The sequence below is a fragment of the Haliotis rubra genome, unplaced genomic scaffold (assembly GCF_003918875.1).
Source record: "Haliotis rubra isolate DU_JTF1 unplaced genomic scaffold, ASM391887v1 Scf168, whole genome shotgun sequence".
Classification (NCBI taxonomy): Eukaryota; Metazoa; Mollusca; class Gastropoda; order Lepetellida; family Haliotidae; genus Haliotis; species Haliotis rubra.
Window position 1 is genome coordinate 383,619 of NW_025765647.1, and position 8,871 is coordinate 392,489.

The window sequence follows — 8,871 nt, forward strand, 5'->3', positions numbered from 1 at the left end:
TTCAAAGCACATCGGGCAGTAACATAAGGAGAGCCCTTCAAGTAAACCAGGAATCTGTTGATTAAAGATGAAGATAAGTCTGGACTTATGTTCATAATTCGATGCTTGTAGCATTTGAAGTCGGTGTTACCGATACACCGTCGACGCCGTGATCTTCTCACCCAACACAGCAGATCAAGGATATATGAAATATTCACAATTACTGATAGGAATTACTTTGGTATAAGCTGCAAATAAATGATAATTGTATATCAAGTATTAATTTCATTGCTGTGAAAACACGAGAATCTTTGCCAGGTATTTTATTACATGTCCTTTAGAAAGATATAAGGTCATGGCCCTTCTTTATTTGGCGTTCTTATTACATTGGTACATCGAGTCAGGTCAATAATAGTGTACGTTAGCTGTTCCATCATAAATGTATATTGTCAGCTCGGTGTATTATCACTTCAATGACAAGTAACAAGGAGAGGACGAATTGGTATTGGAATAGAAGCTTTCAGAATGGTTATAACTAGATGAACTAGACAGTTGAACGTTATTGTTCTTTTATTGCAAATATATTGGAATTTGTAGGAATTGGTTTACTTTCCGTACATAAAGATATGATGATTGCTTTGAAGAAATGATATGTGGATTTTGACTGTGTGGTTTGACTGGCGGTAACGACACGTGCAAATAGTGACAACAATTATGTTCTTTTACGAGACTGATACGAGAAAGTGTACTTAATCAACTCCGATTTAATAAATACATTTCATTCCTAAGCTTTAAATAGCGGAAACGCCTTGTTTAAAATGTTGGATTTATTCACTTGGTCCTATGAAGGTTTAAGGTGGAGGTTTGTATTGACACTGTTCGGGGTTTATTGTTAATATATTTGACTTGCTGTCTGTGTGTTTAATTTGTTAGTGCTGGGCCTCTGTGGTGAGACGGCATCCTCTACCTTCGAGCAAAGAAGCATTACATGTAACTGTCTGGGTATGTTTGAATGGGTGTCAATTTGACTATGGTTACAATGCATTTAAGTAAGGAACATTTTGCATATATTCACTGTGGAGGTGTATATCATTAGTATATATTCACTATGGAAGTGTATATCATTTATATATACTCACTGTGGATGTATCCATCATTTGTATATAGTCACTTTGAAGACACCCATCATTTGTATATATTCAATGTGAGGTATCAATCATTTGTATATAGTCACTCTGAAGACACCCATCATTTGTATATATTCAATGTGAGGTATCAATCATTTGTATATAGTCACTCTGAAGACACCCATCATTTGTATATATTCAATGTGAGGTATCAATCATTTGTATATAGTCACACTGAAGACACCCATCATTTGTATATATTCAATGTGAGATATCCATCATTTGTATATATTCAGTGTGAGGTATCCATCATTTGTATATAGTCACTCTGAAGACACCCATCATTTGTATATATTCAATGTGAGGTATCAATCATTTGTATATAGTCACACTGAAGACATCCATCATTTGTATATATTCAATGTGAGGTATCCATCATTTGTATATAGTCACACTGAAGGAATACCCATCATTTGTATATATTCAGTATCCATCATTTGTATTTGTAAATCATATATAGTCACTGTGAAGACATCCATCATTTGTATATATTCAATGTGAGGTATCCATCATTTGTATATAGTCACTCTGAAGACAACCATCATTTGTATATATTCAATGTGAGGTATCCATCATTTGTATATAGTCACTCTGATGACACCCATCATTTGTATATATTCAATGTGAGATATATATTCAATCATTTGTATATAGTCACTCTGAAGACACCCATCATTTGTATATATTCAATGTGAGGTATCAATCATTTGTATATAGTCACACTGAAGACACCCATCATTTGTATATATTCAATGTGAGGTATCCATCATTTGTATATAGTCACACTGAAGACACCCATCATTTGTATATATTCAATGTGAGGTATCCATCATTTGTATATATTCAATGTGAGATATCCATCATTTGTATATATTCAATGTGAGAGTATCCATCATTTGTATATAGTCACTCTGAAGACACCCATCATTTGTATATAGTCACTCTGAGGTACACCCATCATTTGTATATATTCAATGTGAAGACATCCATCATTTGTATATATTCAATCATTGAGGTTATCCATCATTTGTATATATAGTCAATCTTTGTATATATTCAATGTGGAGACATCCATCATTTGTATATATTCAATGTGAGGTATCCATCATTTGTATATAGTCATTTGTATATATTCAATGTGAGACATCCATCATTTGTATATATTCAATGTGAAGTATTTGTATATCAATGTGAAGGTGTATTTGTATATATTCAATGTGTATATATTCAATGTGGTATCATCATTTGTATATATTCAATGTGAGGTATCAATCATTTGTATATATTCACTCTGAAGACAATCCATCATTTGTATATATTCAATGTGAGGTATCAATCATTTGTATATAGTCACTCTGAAGACACCCATCATTTGTATATATTCAATGTGAGATATCCATCATTTGTATATATTCAATGTGAGGTATCCATCATTTGTATATAGTCACTCTGAAGACACCCATCATTTGTATATATTCAATGTGAGGTATCCATCATTTGTATATAGTCAATCTGAAGGTACCCATCATTTGTATATATTCAATGTGAGGTATCAATCATTTGTATATAGTCACTCTGAAGACACCCATCATTTGTATATATTCAATCATGAGGTATTCAATGAGGACAATCCATCATTTGTATATAGTCACACTGAGGACACCCATCATTTGTATATATTCAATGTGAGGTATCAATCATTTGTATATAGTCACTCCTGATTTGACATCATCATTTGTATATATTCAATGTGAGGTATCAATCATTTGTATATATTCACTCACTGAAGACATCCATCATTTGTATATATTCAATGTGAGGTATCAATCATTTGTATATAGTCACTCTGAAGACACCCATCATTTGTATATATTCAATGTGAGATATCCATCATTTGTATATATTCAATGAGGACAGGTATCCATCATTATTATATATTCAATGTGAGATATCCATCATTAGTGTATATTCAATGAGGAGATATCCATCATTAGTCTATATTCAATGTGGAGATATCCATCATTAGTGTATATTCAAAGTGGAGATATCCATCATTAGTGTATATTCAACGTGGAGGTATCCATCATTAGTATATATTCAATGTGGAGATATCCATCATTAGTATATATTCAATGTGAGGATAGATATCCATCATTAGTGTATATTCAATGTGGAGATATCCATCATTAGTGTATATTCAATGTGGAGATATCCATCATTAGTGTATATTCAATGTGGAGGTATCCATCATTATTGTATATTCAATGTGGAGATATCCATCATTAGTGTATATTCAATGTGGAGATATCCATCATTAATGTGTATATTCAATGTGGAGATATCCATCATTAGTGTATATTCAATGTGGAGATATCCATCTTTAGTGTATATTCAATGTGGAGATATCCATCATTAGTGTATATTCAATGTGGAGATATCCATCATTAGTGTATATTCAATGTGGAGATATCCATCATTATTGTATATTCAATGTGGAGATATCCATCATTAGTGTATATTCAATGAGGAGATATCCATCATTAGTGATATTCAATGATATCCATCATTAGTGTATATTCAATGTGGAGATATCCATCATTAGTGTATATTCAATGTGGAGATATCCATCATTAGTGTATATTCAATGTGGAGATATCCATCATTAGTGTATATTCAATGTGGAGATATCCATCATTATTGTATATTCAATGTGGAGATATCCATCATTAGTGTATATTCAATGTGGAGATATCCATCATTAGTGTATATTCAATGTGGAGATATCCATCATTAGTGTATATTCAATGTGGAGATATCCATCATTAGTGTATATTCAATGTGGAGATATCCATCATTATTGTATATTCAATGTGGAGATATCCATCATTAGTGTATATTCAATGTGGAGATATCCATCATTAGTGTATATTCAATGTGGAGATATCCATCATTAGTGTATATTCAATGTGGAGGTATCCATCATTAGTGTATATTCAATGTGGAGATATCCATCATTAGTGTATATTCAATGTGGAGATATCCATCATTATTGTATATTCAATGTGGAGATATCCATCATTAGTGTATATTCAATGTGGAGATATCCATCATTAGTGTATATTCAATGAGGAGATATCCATCATTAGTGTATATTCAATGTGGAGATATCCATCATTAGTGTATATTCAATGTGGAGATATCCATCATTAGTGTATATTCAATGTGGAGGATATCCATCATTAGTGTATATTCAATGTGGAGATATCCATCATTAGTGTATATTCAATGTGGAGATATCCATCATTAGTATATATTCAATGTGGAGATATCCATCATTAGTGTATATTCAATGTGGAGATATCCATCATTATGTGTATATTCAATGTGGAGATATCCATCATTAGTGTATATTCAATGTGGAGATATCCATCATTAGTGTATATTCAATGTGGAGATATCCATCATTAGTGTATATTCAATGTGGAGATATCCATCATTAGTGTATATTCAATGTGGAGATATCCATCATTAGTGTATATTCAATGTGGAGATATCCATCATTAGTGTATATTCAATGTGGAGGTATCCATCATTAGTGTATATTCAATGTGGAGGTATCCATCATTAGTGTATATTCAATGTGAGATATCCATCATTAGTGTATATTCAATGTGGAGGTATCCATCATTAGTGTATATTCAATGTGGAGATATCCATCATTAGTGTATATTCAATGTGGAGGTATCCATCATTAGTGTATATTCAATGTGGAGATATCCATCAATTAGTGTATATTAGTGTATATTCAATGTGGAGATATCCATCATTAGTGTATATTCAATGTGGAGATATCCATCATTAGTGTATATTCAATGTGGAGATATCCATCATTAGTGTATATTCAATGTGGAGGTATCCATCATTAGTGTATATTCAATGTGGAGATATCCATCATTAGTGTATATTCAATGTGGAGATATCCATCATTAGTGTATATTCAATGTGGAGATATCCATCATTAGTGTATATTCAATGTGGAGATATCCATCATTAGTGTATATTCAATGTGGAGATATTCATCATTATCATGTATATTCAATGTGGAGATATCCATCATTAGTGTATATTCAATGTGGAGAGATATCCATCATTAGTGTATATTCAATGTGGAGGTATCCATCATTAGTGTATATTCAATGTGGAGATATTCATCATCATGTATATTCAATGTGGAGGTATATTCAATGTGGAGATATCCATCATTAGTATATATTCAATGTGGAGATATCCATCATTAGTGTATATTCAATGTGGGTAGTGTATATTCAATGTGGAGATATTCATCATTAGTGTATATTCAATGTGGAGGTATCCATCATTAGTGTATATTCAATGTGGAGATATCCATCATTAGTGTATATTCAATGTGGAGTATATCCATCATTATCCATCATTAGTGTATATTCAATGTGGAGATATCCATCATTAGTGTATATTCAATGTGGAGATATCCATCATTAGTGTATATTCAATGTGGAGGTATCCATCCATCATTAGTGTATATTCAATGTGGAGATATCCATCATTAGTGTATATTCAATGTGGAGGTATCCATCATTAGTGTATATTCAATGTGGAGATATCCATCATTAGTGTATATTCAATGTGGAGGTATCCATCATTAGTGTATATTCAATGTGGAGATATCCATCATTAGTGTATATTCAATGTGGAGGTATCCATCATTAGTGTATATTCAATGTGGAGATATCCATCATTAGTGTATATTCAATGTGGAGATATCCATCATTAGTGTATATTCAATGTGGAGATATCCATCATTAGTGTATATTCAATGTGGAGATATCCATCATTGTATAATATATTCAATGTGGAGATATCCATCATTATATTCAATGTGTATATTCAATGAGGAGATATCCATCATTAGTGTATATTCAATGTGGAGATATCCATCATTAGTGTATATTCAATGTGGAGATATCCATCATTAGTGTATATTCAATGTGGAGGTATATCCATCATTAGTGTATATTCAATGTGGAGATATCCATCATTATTGTATATTCAATGTGGAGATATCCATCATTATTGTATATTCAATGTGAGATATCCATCATTAGTGTATATATTCAATGTGAGATATCCATCATTAGTGTATATTCAATGTGAGATATCAATCATTAGTGTATATTCAGAGAACTGATCACAGCTGACTCACTGGTGAAGTGAATTGTAGGTACTGATACTTCTGTTCCGGCCCGGAGACAGACCGACATATTGATGAGACAATATTATGAGCAATCAGACACAGCCATTAGGCAGATAAGTACTCTCGTGAGTGGTAGCTGTAAAAACGAAATTCCAATCTTGAAAGGGCTATTTTTGAAAACTATTTTTTCAATGTAATGATCTCAAAGGTCGTTTTGTTCGGCTGTGCATGCATTGTCCGGCTATCCTTGTGTATTTTATCACATGTGAACGTCTGTTTTATATAAGTTCGGCTTCAGGGATCACCTCCTGAGTGAAGTGAGAAGTGTCTTAGCAGTGGGTGGATGATCAGTGGATCGATCCTCGGCCGAGTCATACCAGGAGAGGTTACAGATGGTGCATTGCTACCCAGCTGCTACTCAGCGACGCAGGTGGCAGACCGGTTGAATTGATCTTCAGCAACCCATACGGCTTTAGCTTCGGACCATTAATACCCCTGTTTTGTGCGTGACATATCGTCATCCATTTGTGTCAAGATATGGTTTAGTTGAGGGTCAAAATCGGATTTCAATCGACTTTGCAGAAATAACAATAAAGAATTGGTAGGTTTCATGATCGGCGATCGATAGGCCAATCATCCATGATTAATACGTTCACCTTAAGTTTTAATCGATTACATGCGATGGTAGCGTAGCGGATCGGCAGCTAGCATGCGGGTGGGGTATACCGAAGTGTATACGCCGGACTTGTTTCATAATGTATTGTTATCGTGTAGCATTTCGAGTCGGGGTTATCTCAAAATATTTTTAAATCTTTAATCCTCCTGCATTTTACGAGGTACCAATGGTCATCATCTACCATTCATCCACAAGATGCCTACCTGTAACCTGCGCCCCATCAGCAACCATCATGCATTCCTGTCCAATCGACCTACAGGCGCCTGTACAGCATCCATCCATCATGCACCAATCGACCATCCGTACACCATCCATCCATCCATCCATCCATCATGCCAATCGACCTACAGGCATACCATGCCCAACATCCATCCATGATGAACCATCCGATTCCTCCTGTACACCATCCATCCATCCATCCATCCATACCATGAACCAATCGGCCTTCCATGTACTTCATCCCCGTCCATCCATCCATGATGAACCAATCGACCACTCCCGTACACCATCCGTCCATCCATCCATCCATCATGCACTGAATCGACCACTACAGGCATACCATATGCAACATCCATCCATGATGAACCAATCGACTCCTCCCGTACACCATCCGTCCATCCATCCATGATGAACCAATCGACCCTTCCGTACACCATCCGTCCATCCATCCGCGATGTGGACTAATCGACCCTCCGTACACCATCCGACATCCATCCATCCATCATGCACCACCGACCTGGGCATCCTGTGCAACATCCATCCATCCATCATGCACCAATCGACCCTCCTGTACACCGTCAAATCCCGTCCATCCATCATGAACCAATCGACCCTTTCCTGTATGTACCATCCGTCATCCATCCGCGATGAACCGATGCAGGCCACCGACCCTTCCGTCATCAATCATCCATCATGCCAATCCATCTGGGCATACCATGCAACATCCATCCATGATGAACCAATCGACCCTCCGTACACCCATCCGTCCATCCATCCATGATGAACCAATCGACCCTTCCGTACACCATCCGTCCATCCATCCATGATATGAACCAATCGACCCCAACCGTACACCATCCGTCCATCCATCCATCCATCCTTGCACCAGGAAATCGACCTACAGGCATACCATGCAACATCCATCCATGATGAACCAATCGACCCTCCGTACACCATCCGTCCATCCATCCATGATGAACCAATCGACCCTCCTGTACACCATCCGTCCGTCCATCCATCCATCATGCACCATTCGACCCTCCCAGGTATATCATGCATCACATCCATCCATGATGAACCAATCGACCCTCCGTACACCATCCATCCATCCATCATTCGATCTGCAGGTATACCGTACAACATCCACACACCATCCATCATGCACCAATCAGACCCTCCGCATACGTCATCCGTCCATCCATCCATCATGCACTAATCGACCTCTTTCAGTGCACCTTAATCTCGTTCATCCATCATGCACAATCGGCCTCCTACACACCATCACCTGTCCATCCATCCATCATGCACAATCGACCCTCCCGCACACTATCCGTCCAGTCATCCATCCATCCATCATGCCAAATGATCCCGACACACACCATCCATCCATACATCCATCCATCCATACATACATACATACCGCAACCACCCTTCAACCATCAGTGCATTAATTCAATCACGTTTGAAGTATATTTTGATATCTGTCCTGATTACATGTCTGCTTCCTGTCTGGCAGTCAATCCCGCCACCTTACAGTCTGTCCAACCAGCTGTATTTAACTCTACATTCATCTCCTC